A 16,594-nucleotide genomic window follows, 5' to 3' on the forward strand; every position below is an offset into this window, starting at 1 on the left:
AGATAGGTGCAGGGGGGTTCTGGGGCCCTGCACCTCTGGCTGCTGACAGGCAAAACTCATGACATGGGTATTTGTGCAACTAACTGTGTCTGTCTTGGGGTAGGTGGGGAGCAGGGGATGACACTATTGCAGGCCTGACTGCTAAGCTACTGTGTTACCAGTTGCCAATCAATCACAATTCACTCAGCGACCGACTCAAAACAGTTGCTAGCTATTAGCTAATGTAACCAGCTAATTAGCAACAATTAACACCTACAAAACCACAGAGTAAGGAGAAGAAAGAATCAATACAGACAATCAACTGCCCCAAGACAGAGACAGTCAGTTGCACAAGCACCCATGTCACGAGTTTTGCCAGTCAGCAGCTAGGGGGGAAGGGCCTTAGCACCCAGAACCCCCCTGCATCTATCTCCTTGACAGCTGGCAGGTTTCATGCCCACAGCAGGGGCTACCATCCCTGCAGCCCACCCTGCTGTGCCTTAACACACACAGTATTACCCATGTCATGAGTTTTGCTTGTCCACAGCTTGAGGTGCAGTTCTCCCCAAACCCCTGCACTTATCTCGTTGAAACTTGGCAGGCTTTGTGGCCTCACCAGGGGCCACCACCCCTGCAGTTTTCACCCCACTGTGTGTAACACATAGACATATGAGTTTTGCTTTCAAGAATTTGGGGTGCAGTTCCCCCCAACTCCCTGCACCGATCTTCGAAACTTGGCAAGCTTCATGCTCTCAGAAGAGGCTACTATCCCTGCAAGTTTCATCCAAATCAGACAAAAAACAACAAAGTTATAGATATTTCATTGATTGCCCATTATACCCTATGGCTGGATCTCTGAGGTGGCTCCAAAGCTTCGGAGCCACTTTGGCTGGATCAAAGTGTGAACCCAGTCCGGAGCTCTGGATCGGACCATGGCCATCCGAAGTGGCTGCATCTGAAACCAAATCGAATAGCTGCATACTCGCACAGGCCTACTGCTGAGCTGTGCTGGACCCACACCATGGGGCAGCTGCTGCACAGGTGCCAGGTGGAGAGGCAATCTCTGCTGCCCCCCACTGCCCCATGCTGTGTGCAGCAAGCCTCAGTAGGGCACCGCACACTATTTGGGAGATGGGGCCACTGGGGCTGAGTGGTGCTGGTCTCCGGCTGATGGCAGGAGCTGTCCCAGCTCCCTGCTGAGCCACCCTGCACCCACGCAATGCAACAGCTGCCACATGGGTGCCAAGGGGGCGTGATCTCTACTGACCCCCACTGCCCTGCACTGTATGGAGGGGCTTTGCCACAAGTTCTCAGAGGTCCTGATCACTGCTGTGGCAGCCGGTGAGTGTGGGGCTTTTTTTTTTTTTTAAAGTGTTGGGTGCCTAGGGGCATGCAGGGCAGCCATGGGGACTTCTCCCGCAGCTCCTCTAGCTGTGCCTATCTCTCACTGGGCAAAGCGAGCCACAGGAGAAGCCCCCATGGCTGCCCTGCCCAGCCCCATCTCCCACTCGGCCCCAGCCTCCAGGCACTTCAAAAGGAGGGCTGCAGGGCTGTGCCAGACTATTCCTGGGGGGCACCTCCGAAACATTCCAAAACATCTGAAACATTTCCAAAATGTTTCAGATGGTTTGGTTTGGTTTGTTTCGGAGATGTTTCGGATCCTTCCATTTCATTTCAGATTCAGTGTTTTGGGCTCCAAAACAGGCCGAAACACCTCTGAAACAAAAGGGCTGCCAAAATTTCGTACAGCCCTACAAACCAGTTTCAAAATGGTCAAACCTGCTTTAAGATAAACCTGGATGGATGTAGCATCAGACTTAACTGATTTACATTAAACTAGTCTGTCAAACTTCTGTCCCAGATCCCCTCTGACTCAAGTTACTTTGCAGTACCCCAAACATCCCAGGATGCTTTGTGGCCCCCTACAAACCTCTCCTTCTCAGGGCAACCTGCTGCAACACAGCTCTTAGTCTTCTGCTCCACCCCAGCACCTAGCTAGCCCCACCCCTGGGCTGTTACAGAGCTGCCTGCACAGCTCTTCTGCCCAGCTGTGACTCCCAGCTCTGGGCAGCATGCAGCCCAGAGCAGATGGGGAGAGGAGCATGGGGAGCCAACATAGATGCTTCCCTCATAGTCCCTATTGACTCCCTCCACCAGCTCTGGGCTACCTGTTAACTGAGCTGGGACTGTGCAGACCTTAAGGGAAGCATCCATCATAGCTCCCCTTGAGCCCTCCCCTGCATGCTGGCCCACCTGGGGCTGTGTGGACCCTGAGAGAAGTATCTATGTTGGCTTCCTACACCTCACCCTCCCCCCGCCTGCTCCAGCTGGGAGCCGTGGGGCAGAGAAGCTGTGGTCTGGAAGAGCTGAAGCCGCAGTTCCCTCCCACTCATATATCCGGCTTTCCTCATGCTGCTGCTGGCCCAGCTGCCAGACATGCCAGGACCTGCTCTGGAAGCCTAGGGGCTCAGTGCAGGGAGGGTCCATGATGACAGGAGGGAGTTAGGGGCATATGCTCCACAGCCAATCAAGGATGGCCCCATCTGGCTAGGCTCAGCTGCCCTCAGTAATGTCCAGCAGGCAGGGAGTGCTCCTCTTCCCCACAGTTTCTGGTCTTGGCCAGCGCAGGCATCTGTTTCCTCCCTGCCACCAAAGGAGGAATGCATGTTTGGTTCTCTCCCTATTCAATCTATGCAGCTTAGAGAAACCCACATAGATTGACTCAGTTGCCCCTCAGGCTTTTTGACTGCCTGTACTTTGCCTATGTCTCACTGACTTTCCATAGGACTGTACATGTAAGTCATTTGGATGCTTTTCAAAACTTAGCCACTAAAATCCTATATATGCCCCTAAATCAAGGCCATATTTAAAAAAAGACCAAGTCTATAGAAGCCCCCTGTTAGCATTAGAAGGAATGAAGGGTGCTCAGAATTTCTGAAAAATTAAGCCAAAAAGATTCAACACTTACTAATATTAACAATATTGTTAGTATTAATAATACAGCTAACGATATATTCCATTTCCAATAAATACCATGTTTATTACCATTCTTGTTATTTTCAGTACAAAGCATATGGAACCTTGCTACTTTTGGTACCGTCTCTCATGGAATTAAAGTGAAGAGCATGCCTACATCCAGAAAGGATGTTTACTTTTTACTGCTCTCTCTAATGAAACACAGAGGATCACAGACAAAAATCCCAGAAGAATTCACAGAAAGGGTAGTAGATGCCCTCAAAGGAGAAATAAATCTTTTTAGCTGCTCAGTATTTCCAACATGAAGAGCAAAGTCTTTTATGTATTTTCCACTTGTACTTATTTAATGCTCATTTCTGTATTTGAGGACACTTGCCTGAAAGCCAAAGTATAAGGAATCTACCAGGGCAGGAAGAAATATAAAGAGGGATTTTTTTTTTTTTTTGAATTTGTATCTCAGTTTGAAATTAGAGTTGGCTTGAAAAACAACATAAGAATAAGTTCAGAACCCTGAATGAGAAGAGAAAGTCTAGTCAGGTTGCATGTGAAATATCTGAAAAATAGTCTGATTTTTGCCTTTTCTTTGTAATGACTATAAGGTGTTCATTTTTTCACAGTGGAAATTATGATAAATACCTTCTATTAAGTTAACAGATCAAATTCAGTCCTACTTAAGTCAGCACCTCTGCTGTAAATCTTTACTCAATAGCAGGATTTAGCTCCTGCTGGATATCTATATTTCCTTCTTTAGTTTCACCTGAAAAAATACAGACTTTTCCCCTTTCTGTCCTATGAACAATGTTTTGAACAGCGATCATACCAAAAATACTTTTTCAATCATTCTGTAGGTCAACATCTCATTTTGACATTGAAATAGCTGTAACACATCAGACCTTTTTTCAATTTAATCTATGCTAGTGGTTACCGATGATGCTTTACAGAAAAGTGCACAGAACCCTATAATGGATAATTACAGAATAATCCTAACCCCATTAGCGAGTGGTATTTATGACCTGAAGCACGTGGGTTTTTTTATCACCTTTGTTTTTAAATCCTAATTAATGCAATTCGATATTCTAATTATCCATAGAAATATTAGCTAGGCAAATTGCCTCTTTTTTTCTTACCAAGTTACAGAATGGGGCATTTTTTAAATTTGAAATTGAAGCCAACATTGTCATGCATTTCCCAGTGATCTCTAATTACTAACCTCACTTTATAGATACGGAACTGGGGTAGAAAAAGTTAAGGTGTTGCACTTAGGACGGAAGAATCCCATGCATTGCTACAGACCGGGGGCTGATGGATTAGGCAGCAGCTCTGCAAAACAGGACCTGAGGGTAGGGTGGCCATCATGGAAGACATTCAGTTTTCTGCTACTCTGTCCTCTATTGATACAAACCTTTATGTCCTCTATTTTTCTCTTCCTCCCTGGTGTTGGGAAGGAAACAGATGCCTGCACTGGCCAAGACCAGAAACTGGGGGGAAGAAGGAGGCACTCCTACACACTCCCTGCCTGCTGGACATTACTGAGGGCAGCTGAGCCTAGCCAGATGGGGCCATCCTTAATTGGCTGTGGAGCATATGCCCCTGACTCCCTCCTGTCATCGTGGACCCTTCCTGCACTGAGCCCCTAGGCCTTCAGAGCAGGTCCTGGCATGTCTATTTTTCCTCTTCAAGAGAAAAATAGAGGACATAAAGGTGTCCAGTTTTGTATCAATAGAGGACAGAGGACAACCAGACTGTCCTCTATGATAGCCACCCTACCAGGGGTTACAGTGGACAATAAGCTGAATATGAGCCAGCAGTGTGCCCTTGTTGCCAAGAAGGATAACAGCATACTGGCTGCATTAGTAGGAGCACTGCCAGCAGATTGAGGGAAGTAATTATTCCCCTCTATCCTGTACTCGTAAGGCCACATCTGGTGTCCTGTGTCCAGTTTTGGGCCTCCCACTATAGAAAGGGTGTAGACAAGTTGGAGAGAGTGCAGCAGAGAGCAATGAAAATAGGTAAGGGATTGGGGTATGTGACTTATGAGATGAGGCTGAGGGAAATGGGTTTATTTAGTCTGCAGAAGAGAAGACTGAGTGCACAAGGGTGCTTCAGCGCAGGTGGGTGTTGCCTGCCAGCTAACTCCAAGCCGAAGTGCCCTTGTGACTCACCTAGCCAGGGTAGCATCTACATGTGTGCTACTGTGCACAAAAAAACTGCAGCAGTATTTACAAGTACTACCCTGCTGTGGAATTTATTAGTTTTTTGTGCCCTAATAAAGATGCACATGTAGACACCAAGATGTTTACTGTACAGCTAATTAGACAACTGCACTGTAAATGTCTTGTGTAGATGTGCCCAGTCGGAATAAATAGTCTAAAGCCCAAATCCATAACGGTACGTAGGTGTCACTGATTTCCATGGGAGCGGGACACCTAAATACTTTTGAGGGCCTGATGTCAGCTGCTAAGCACAACAAAGTCCTGATCACAGTTAGAATCATATAATTGTAGAAAATTAAGGTTGGAAGGGACTTCAGGAATCCTCTAGTCCAACCTCCTGCTCAAACCATGACCATACCCAACTAGATCATTCTAGCCAGGGCTTTGTCAAGCCAGGCCTTAAAAACCTCCAAGGATGCAGATTCCACCACCTCTCTAGATAACCTGTTCCAGTGTTTCACCACCCTCCTAGTGAGAAAGTTTTTCCTAATATCCAATTTAAACCTCCCTTGCTGCAACTTAAGACCGTTGCTCCTTGTTCTGTCATCTGCCACCACTGAGAACAATCCAGGTCCATCCTCTTTGGAGCCCCCCTGCAGGTAGTTAAAGGCTGCTGTCCAGCCAACCACTCCACAGTACATGGAGCCCGATCAGAACAGCACATTCAAATGCCACACCGGGGAGCAAAAAACTTCACAGCAATAAGTTTTGAAGTTGATGTTTGTGCATTAATCACACATGTAGAAGTGCCCACTGTGAATCAGGTTTCTGAATACTTCTGTAGATCTGGGACTATGTGACGTGTACAAGATTATATATAGTATCTTGATTTGGAAACAAACTGCAGACAGATTCTCTAAAAATTGACCAATCTTCAGGTACATACTGGGTGCCTCTACATGTGTCCCCCACAGAGCAGTTGTTACTGCATGGCCATTTAGTACTTGCTTTAATAAGTACTAAATGATGGTCCAGCAGGGCATGGTTTTTAGCAGCTACATTGCCGTAGTGATGCAGTATAGTGAGGTAACTCCTCGCTGCAGCAATGTAACATTGGCATCACAGTTTGTGCCTGCCAAAGCTATGTCATCATAGCGTTGCAATGTAGCGTCACATGTAGATGCACCCACTCAGTTTTCCCTCAATCCTCACTCAGGAAAACCAGTAACTGATTTTCATAGCAGTTTGTATAAAGAGGAATAATAATGGAGTTGAGGTCTCTAGATACAGTTTAGGATTTACAACATAACCTGCTCCTAGGTAGATTGAAATACCATGAATCTCCGTTCTGTTATGCTCTTTCCTGTACTTTTTGTCCTCCAGCCAGAAACTGAAAATGTTGAGACAGACACATTGTCAAGGCAACAGAAATATTCCACTGAGATGCAGTGAGTCAAAGGAAGGCAGAGATCAGTTCTCATTCATATCTGAACTCGCGTGTCCACTCCTATATATTTAAATGGTCTTTTGTTTTCAAATCGATTCCTTCCAGGTCTGTTTTTGAGTCTCCTTCCTACATAGAAGAAATGCTGCTGCCTAATTATACTCAGAATTATATTCTTCATAGCACTTATATCTGTACTGCTAAGCAACTAAAAACAATAGCTTTAAATAATTTATCCCCAAACAAAATTCAAGCGTGTCAAAATTAAGCTGCCAGCTAAGAGAAAGGAGGAAACAGTTGTCCCAATCATGGCAGCAATAACAGCTACAAGACTAATCCAATACAACCGCTGCAATGAATCCACAATCTTGCAGTGGCAGGGGTTAAGATTACAAGCAGAATAATAACCCTTCAAAGTCATCTAGTCAACCAAGATCAAGGCAACAGCAGATACTCATGAATTGATTTACCCTCCTATGCTGCTTGCCTTAATTTGTCATCTCTATTCATTTTCTGCAGCACACTGAAATTCTGATTGGCATTGAGAACTACACTGATTTGCATAGGATTGCCTATTTTGCTGCCTTTCACTGAGGTGATAATGACTCACAAATCCTCACAACAAGAAGTATCTAAATCTTCTACATTGGTGGTGCACACTAATAAGTTACACTCACTGCCCCAATAAAAGATGCTCTTGGCTGTTAGTACATTAGTACTCCAAGAACAGAAGAATGTGCACTGATAACAATCAAAAAAGAAAACTCAACTTTGGAGCTTGGAAAGATTTTTGCCATAATTATATTTTTATGTCAGGTCATAATTAAGCAAACTGTGTGTTGTTGTAGTGTAAAATTGCTGCACAAAACCTCTTTCGATGCTGGAAGTTTAGGGGAAATTGAACCTTTTTTAAAATAAATCCTCACTGTGAACCAGTTGCAGTCTTTGCCAATGAAAGCAACAAGAACTCTGAACTGCACAGACGAAATAATGGTGCTGTGACAGCACATCATGTTCCAGGATCTTCCATAAACATGGGGAGATGTTTTGCTGACTCTACTTTATATCATGCACTAATAACCTACCCAGAGAAGCTACTATTTTACTTACTCTATCCTCAGACCAGCCTCAGTCTTTTTAAATTTTCAACCCAGGAATAAAAAAGGAGCTGAGGATTTGCACAATGAAGTACTTGGGTACCTCCAGACTGGAACCAGGACCCTCTGTTAGGTACCCAGTACATGGGGGTGGGGAAGATGGACTCCTCTGAATGGAATCCGAAATAGCCATCATGCTAGATGAATATGAAACACAGAGCACATGTATTTCTGAAATCCCCAAATCTGGAGGTAAGCTGCATCCCATTCACATGATATCCAAAGTCGACCATGTGGAAATTACTTCTGTCTTTTAAAAAGCAGCTTAATGGTATAACTGTTTGCCATTTATACACTATTCTAGGTTTTAAGAGTGCTTACCTGGGTTCAATGACCTCTACAGGTTTGAACAAGTTCCAACCCCCAGTCTTGTGTGCCCTAATCACCAGGCTATAAACGGCGCTAGGATGGGAGCAGAGCACTCACTCTCTTTTTTCTTGTGACACTGTCCATAAAACAATTCAAGTCCCACTGGGCAAAAAACTGAAAATAACCCTATCGCCTAGTGGGCAGAGCATTCACCTAGGAGGTGGGTGACTGTGTGCTTCTGATGTGTCCTTCCTTGACCAGCAGTGAAGCCAACATTTCCAGACTGAATTGAAAATAGATCCTTCATTCACATTTTTGAACCAATATCACTCAACCATCTCCCCACAGACTGTGATGAGAATGGCAGCTGCATAACAACCATTTTGATGATGGGAACTGCCCTGTTAGCAAAAGATAGAATAAATCCATGCCTGATGTCTGAGCCCAGTCTGCACACAGGGAAGAAGCTTTCAGATTCTAGGGGGTCAGATTTTTCAAGTACTTGACCTCCATAGCTAGGGCTAGATTTTCAAAAGTGCCCATCACTTAGCTGCTACTATAATGACACTTGTCAAATTTTCTGAGTTCAGCATGATCTGGACACTTACTTTGAGCTGAGGCTCAAAGTCTATTCAAGTATTTAGGTGCCTTACTCCTATATACCTTTGTGAATCTAGGTGTCTACCCTTTCTAAAATTCTGAAACAGATCAACACTAGTCAAAGACTGAGACATTATGTATCTGTATCTCCAATATGTTGGGCCACTCAATAAGAAATCTACATTCCGCTCTGTCAAGAAAAAACACATTACACTGAAAAATGAGAGATTTTTGCTTGTACCAATTTTGGGTTTGTGTATTCATTCAGCTGCAGTTAATATATCTGTATACAGATGTGTGATAGAAAAAAAAAGAAATGAATAAAGTACTGCACAATGCATTCCTACTAACCCCATGAGGTTATGTAAATGACAATATATATATAGAGAGAGAGATTTTTACATTTCTTCACCTAAAACAGTAATTTAAATGGTTACAGATTGGACAGTGAACAAAAAAACCCCCAACATTTACTGCCGGCAGAGACTAGTTCTAATTCAAAACTCATGAGAAAGAGTAATACTGTGAAAAAGTAATTTAGTTGAGTGACGCTGCTTCATCTCATTTAGACTTCAGTAATATGTTTTTATTAAGTAAACTAAAAAATAGGGTAAACAATGCATCATCAGTCATTCACACCTATTATTGGGGTTGGGGGGAAGAAATGGGATTAAGGTATCTAACAAAGGCAGACAAGGTTCTTTGGGTAAATGTGATATCTTTTATTAGACCAACTAAATAGTTGGAAAAATTGTTCTTTGCAAGCTTTGGGGCACAAACATCCTTCTTCAGGCATTGTCTGCTGGTGAATGGTGTGCTCTCTTGGATAGAGAGTACACCATTCACCAGCAGACTCTCTCTGTGCCTGAAGAAGTGTGTTTGTGCCCAAAAGCTTGCAAAGAACAATGTTTCCAACTATTTAGTTCGTCTAATAAACATATCATGTTTACCCAAAGAACCTTGTCTGCTTATGTCCTTAGACCAACATGGCTGCAACCAACAGCCCTAAAGCATGGGAGGTATCTAATATAAACATTTTCCCAAAATTAATCTTAATATTCAGCATTTGTAAGCTTTTCACATTGGATACCTCAATGCTTTAGTTGTGACTTTTAGTGCACAGTGGTTTGGGGCTTGTTATAAAGCAATGCACAATTTACAATTATTTGGAGTGTTTCTGTTCTTTTGTGATTAACAAAAACAACGTCCCAAACAGAAAACACACTACTTCTAACATGGCCTGAAAAAACAGTCATGAAAGAGAATAGTTTTATGTATATTTTTTTTCCTGCAGCTATTTTTGGTAATAGTTATAAAATACAAACATAAAAGTTGGAGAAGATTAATCAGCATGCAGTATGCACATTACAATCTTGCTAAAAGCTCACTGCAGTATTAGACCCTTCAAAGATGTCAGTCTTAGCTATTGATGTTACAAATTGCACCACACTGGCGAACTTGAGACTCAATTTTTTTCATGCCAAAAAAATAGAGGAAGCGTTACTGAATCACATAAGGTTTCTCTTCAGTTCTCTCTCTTTTCCTCATCAACATTTTCTCTCTCAGATGTTAGCTGGACACACAGCTTTCCATTCCTGTTAAATCCTCTTCCCTTTCACACACCTGGCTCCTATTTAACTTTCAGCTATTTTGAGAAACTGTTTGTATTCAGCAGTAGAGCTGGACAAGCTATCTGAAGTAAATATATTCAATGTATCTGGCCTCTTCTGTTCTTGAATTATCTGCAAATGGGCATTGATTTTTACTGATCTGTTTGTTTGCATTTGCTCAATGAACTTCATGAAAACATATTTCAGATGCTATACTCTACTTATAAACTCTCTGAATAAACCACTTCTTTTCCTGTTCACTAATCATGGTCTAGCGACGCTTTTCTAACACATCATTATTTGCATTTGCCTAGTGGTGCCACTTGGGTCTCTCCATCACAAATACATACTGCACTTTGCCAGACACTGTATAAACTGAGAACAAAAAGCTGGTCTTTGTCCCAAAGACTGACACGTTATCACGATTACTGAGTGTGAACACGAACTGTGACAGTGACACTTTTATACGCAGGAAGAAAGAAATCAAACACGTTTCAAGATGGCTGTCAAAAATGCTTCATAGAAAGTTACGTATTTTTCCACATTCTTAAAAATAGCTAGTGACTGCTTAAATTACTAGATGTTGGGGTACTTTATTTCAGTTGTCTTAAAGGGGGCTGATATACATCACCCTGTTTCTAATATTTGGTCCTTTTATGACATCTTAAGCTGGGCACACAAGAACCGAGGCACTCAACATTGACTAGAAAAATTAGGCCTGTAATTTCCTGAAGACAAAACCAGTCCTTGCACCAGGATCGGTGGAAAATGAAATTAAAGGAACAAAAATGTCATGAATATAAATGTGATTTTGCAATTTTTATTTGAATGGAAGATCATAATTTTTTTTGTATTATTCTCTGTGTTGTATAATACAATAACATTATTAATAAAAAGTAGACTTGAAAATAATTTAAGTCTCATAATCCTCCTGTAAGAGAGAAATTATTTTCGCTGTTTTTCAAATGAAGAGCACTGTCATAGTAAATTCAAATGCCTTCCCCAAATTTTGTGGCAGGTTTCTGGCCAATTTGGAAGAGAACATTCCCAACCAAAACCCAGGTCCATTGTTTTAACACAAGGTCATACTCATTCTCCAAATTAACTCTATCTAAAATGCTTTACAGAATTGAAAAGTAAATCAAACAATGAAAAATCTATGGGTTTTAGTATGTACTGTAGCATTGTAATCAGAGGGATATGTTTTCTGCCAGTAATTGTCCGTGTGGTATTTGCAGCATAACAAAAATGATAGAGGCCTTTGCATATGTCAGAAAAACTAACTTTTATCCTTACATAAAAAGAAAATCATTTTATGACCTGTAGCAGGGCACTAAGGTGCCTGCTACTGACAACAGTAGTATGAGCTCAGCCGCCAGTCACCAGGGCAGCACAGGTGCGGGTTGCCAGGGCAACCAGTCTGGTCAGCTGACCGGAAGGGGGCAGGGCCTGGCCTTTATAAACAGCCAGGCTGAGGCCGGAAGGTCAGCTCCCCTCTGTCAGCCGAGGAAGAAAGAGCTCTGCTGGGAGTAGGCCGAATTGAGAAGCCTGATGGCCTGAGCAGCTTTTGGGTGAGGATACCAAGTAGAGGAGCCCCTGGCAGGGGTGAAATGATGATTAGCCAGAGGGCTTAGGGGGCGAGTTTTAGCCAGGAGACTTGGGTTTTGTGTTGCAGCCGATTGGCTTATGGTTTTGCTTTATCGTTACACTGGAGGACCAGGAGAGACTGTAGGGGTTGGAGGAGGCCTCATGGGAGCTCCCCAGTAGTGGGGGGGGTTCCTGGTGCTGGAGAGGGCACTGTGTTTTGGGGTGTCTCGACCCCGGCCCCAGCGTGGGCCGCATCGGGAGGAGCCCAGTGTGGGCGCAGGCAAGAAGCCCCAGTGGGGCGTAGGACCTGAGAAGGGGGTCTGGGGGCCAGGTAAGGCCGAGACCACCTGAGCCCCGATTGTGGGAAGCCCCAGTGGGGCGTAGGACCCGGAAAGGGGGTCTGGAGGCCAGGCAGGGCTACGGCCACCTGAGCCTCAATTGCGGAGATCGTGAGGCAAGGCCCCAGTGCAGGCTGCGGGAATTGCAAGGCGAGGCAAGGCCCCAGTGCGGGCTGCGGGAATTGCGAGGCGAGGCAAGGCCCCGGTGTGGGCTACGAGAGCCGTGGGGAGACAGGCCCCGGTGTGGGCTATGAGAGCTGCGGGGAGACAGGCCCTGGTGGGGCGAGAGCACGGGAGAAGCTAGGAGGCACCCACGAGGGTACAGGCAGGCAACAGAGATGAGGACGGGGACCCGTGAGGGCACGGGCGACTGTGGGACTCACGTGCAGCCCCAGAGGTTGGAGTGCACCAGACAACTAGACAGGGCCAAGATACATCAAGGCACCGTGCCAAGGAGGGTTAGAAAGCCAGTCTCCCTTTAACATATTACCATCAAAGACGTGGCAGGCAAGATTAGTGAGGGTGCATTAGACCCGATTTGGCACGGTAGGTAGGGGGCGCTAGGGAAGGTCACGGCACCCCTAGGTCACGTCCTGCCACGTGACCATATCATTGGGACAGTATTTGTTTCATCCTGCAGCAATGAGCACACTTAAAGGCTCCAACTTCAGATTCCCTTGTGAAGAAACTTGTTGCTGTCGACAACGAGATCCCAAGCCAGGAGGTGAACTACATTCCTTGGGAAGAGTGGCAAGAGATTACTTAAGTAGCTTCCATAACTCTCTACCACTGGGTGCTAAAGTATTGCACACACAATTCTTTTCCAAAACTGTCCTCAAACAATGAGCTCTGTAGCATTCCCAACCATCTCATTCCCACTGCATTTCAGCGCATTTGAATTCCTAAAGAAATAAGAAGTTACTAGTCCAGAAAGAATGAACTATAAAGAAGTATACAGTAGGGTAAGAAATGCATTTTACTGGGTTTATAGGACAAATCTGTAGTTGTTCTGTGTGCCTTAGCTTCCAGCGTGTTGGAATATGTCAGGAAGTTCTTGAAAGTTTTGAAATAGGGTCACTAAACTCGATATTTTTTACCAAAAAAATACTTCTGGTTCTATTTTTAAAGCCACATGACAAAAAAAAAATCCAATTGCTATATCATCACTCGGCTGATCTGCCTAGAGAAGTTTATGGAAGTGTAATCAGAACAACATAAACCACGTCTGATGTGGAAGAAATTGAGAATGTGAGCATGGTTGAGAAATAATTTGCAATCTATTTAGAAACACGCACTTCTGAGTGTGAATGCTGCAAAAATGTAAGCCACAAATATCAAATTTCAAAAATGAATTGAGGAAGTCACAAATATCTATTTAAAAACAACCTTTGGCAAAGACTAGACATTTAAGAAGGACCTTTCTATTTGAACATAGTCAAGGTCAGCAGCGATCCAATATTACTTATACAATAGTTCTCAGATGTTCTGTGCAGAATGAACCTGGTTGTCTCCTTTCAGCTCTGAGCAGACAAGTATGTCCATAACACACTTAGTATCAATTAATTCCTGTCTTGGCATTCTTTACCTAAGCCTGGATGGGGAATGGGACTGGACAGTGAACTCATTCTAAGTCTTTCAGTCAGAAAACTGCTGTTATACTGCCAAAAAAAAAGACCTGCCTCTGCAAACACAGGGAATCTCTAAATATAGGCCTAAGCTTCACCCAAAAAACTATGTACTCTAGACTATGCATATAGTATAGGCTTAGCACAATGGGGTCTTGGTGGAGATTCAATCTTCATTTGGAATTTCTGTGAGTAACTATTGCTGAACAATGAGGATGTGAGCTCTCCATCTGTACCAAAGTGCATTGCTGAGGAAGCACAGCACAGTGGTATTTCAGATTATGCTCCTGTGACCGGTTCTAAGCTTGTTCTACCTTTACTTTTAGGTTTATAAAAGCAAACTGCTAGATACATTTCCATCAATAAATCACAAGTCATAAAACTGTTTCAATCATGTTCACAATAGCTGTTCATAGCAAAAGCTAATCTTTACCTTTGCAACTGTCAACACATCACAAAGAATGAACACATAGATGACATCTCTAGCTAGTAACCCACAAAAAATCCCACCATATAGCCATTTTAAGGCAAAGAATATGATTAAATGGGTGGGCTTTAAACTATGAACTCAGAAGAAATTCAAGCCCTGCTGTACTGAAGAAAGTATTCCACTATCAAGGGCCTGCCACTGAAAACCCTCTGCCCAGACAGTCACACATAGAAAATATTGTTAGTGACAGAACATCAGCTATTTCCTAGCATTCCCAAAGACAGGCCTAGTGTTCATGAAATGTCTTCCATATACCAGGAAATGAGATTTTTAAAGAGCTTTCTTGGAACAGGTGCTCAATATTTTACACTGGAGCTTTTTATCACATAATCTTGTCTGGCCTTGGATAATCCAGGACTATGGCATTGAAGTTCTTTGCTTAGTCCGCCTGCTGAACACATATTTGCCACTTCAGAAAAGCTGCAGACCCCTTATAACCACCCACATCAAAAGCCTGAAGTTAACATTTGAACGTTATTTGCATTCTTCATATTTAAATTCTGAATCTAAGACCAATAACACTAATCAAATACTTTCTGCAAAAAGGTAGAAACGTGCTCTGTATTAATTTATACTAAACCTTCCAGTTTTCTTACCAAATAACAAATCCCTCAGAGAAGTTGATCAGTCTAATAACATTCCATACTTGAATAAACCTATTTTATTCTTTTCTAGGGTACTGTTCTCAGAATTATCTTTAGTACCTTACTGTGCTGGAATTGCAACAAAATAACATTTTTGGATGCACGGGAGAATGTGTGCCTACTGCTAAACATGTTATGCTGGATTCTGCTCCAGAAAATACGGGCTGAGTTTTGAAGTGCGGTTTCAACCACACTGTGTTTCCTCAGCAATAGAAAGAAGGAACAGAAAGGCAGTGAGAGGTGACTTCTCTGCCTGTTGTCCTCACTTGCACTGAATGCTATTTCTACACAGCTGAGAACCTGGCTCCGAAGCCAGGTTTTGAAGCAACTTGAACAACTTCAAAATAGTCTTCTAACCATTTTAATGATCTCTTTACATGATGACATGAATAGGGTCTAGCCTAGCCATTGGACACATATATGCATCCTAGCTTACAATTAAATGGAAATGAGTTCATTACAGAGAGCAAGCACAGGGTACAGGAAGCCCAATGTCCTCTAGACATCCTGTAAATAACAGCTATTGTATAATCCTTTGCATATCATTTTACAAGAGAAAAACACTAATTTAGGGTGCCAAATGCTTTCGAGAGATGAAGAATGAATCAGTTACCGTACACAAACTACCATGAATGCAGTGAAAAAGAGCAAAACTACAGTAGCTTTGATAGATACTGTAATGGGTCTTTAAAGTCTGAGATATAAGGAGGTGAGATGATTAATTCTCATTGATTTCTGTTAGAACCAACGCGTCTTGAGCAAGTCATTATTGAAAATTGGGTCTCCAAATTTCATCAAGGCTATTCTAATGTTAATTGCTTAGAGGAAAGACCATGTAGATCATGAGGGTCAATTTTCTCATATGAGACACTAACCCTCTCTGTTCGAACAGAACATTGCATCACTTCTTAGCAAGGTGGGGGGTCTGTTAAATCAAGACCAAAGAGCATTTTAATTCAAGCCATGCAAAGAATATGTATAATTAATAATACAACTCTATATTAGATGAAAGGAACTTTCAAGCAGGGGTTGAGTCTCTGTACGTATGCCATCCAGAGACAACAGACATCATTTAAAAGGCAAAGTTGCACTCAAGGGTTTAATATGTTGCCATCTGATTTCCTAAGAAGGAAAGGACCTGGGCAGTTGTTCAGCGTATGTCATCTCTCTCTAACAGCCAGGGTTTGGAGCTCTTATTCTGGTCAAATATTTCCTGGGTGTATATTTAGCAGCTCTTTTCAGAAGAAGAGGGGGTGCAGAATTTGACTTGGGACACTAACACTGAAATCTCACAGATAAAAATGAGACTGTTTCTCCTGAGCCTTACACTTGCTTTCTTCTCATCTTCTTTGGAGTGAAAGACTTGCAGGGATACATTTAAGAAAAGATGTGTGCAATCCAGAAGGATACCCTGAACTAAACTGGAAAATGCAACACCGAAAGAGCTGAATTCTGCCATTAACAGTGCCCCAGAGCTTCTGTTGATTCCAAGTGGTGATCTAGCTTTTATTGAAAAGCAGCTGATGTCTTCAGTGCCTTTGGTAGTGGTTAAAGTTTGACAAGAGCCTGTTAACAGGATGTATGCTTTTCTCACACCTGCCCTGAGGAACCTACAAGAAATTAAATGATGTTGCAATAACAGAGACCTCTGCCCAGTTTGTTCAGGGTTTTTTTTTGGTTTG

Source organism: Gavialis gangeticus, unplaced genomic scaffold (assembly GCF_001723915.1).
Source record: "Gavialis gangeticus isolate Ggan-Ray unplaced genomic scaffold, GavGan_comp1, whole genome shotgun sequence".
Taxonomy (NCBI): Eukaryota; Metazoa; Chordata; order Crocodylia; family Gavialidae; genus Gavialis; species Gavialis gangeticus.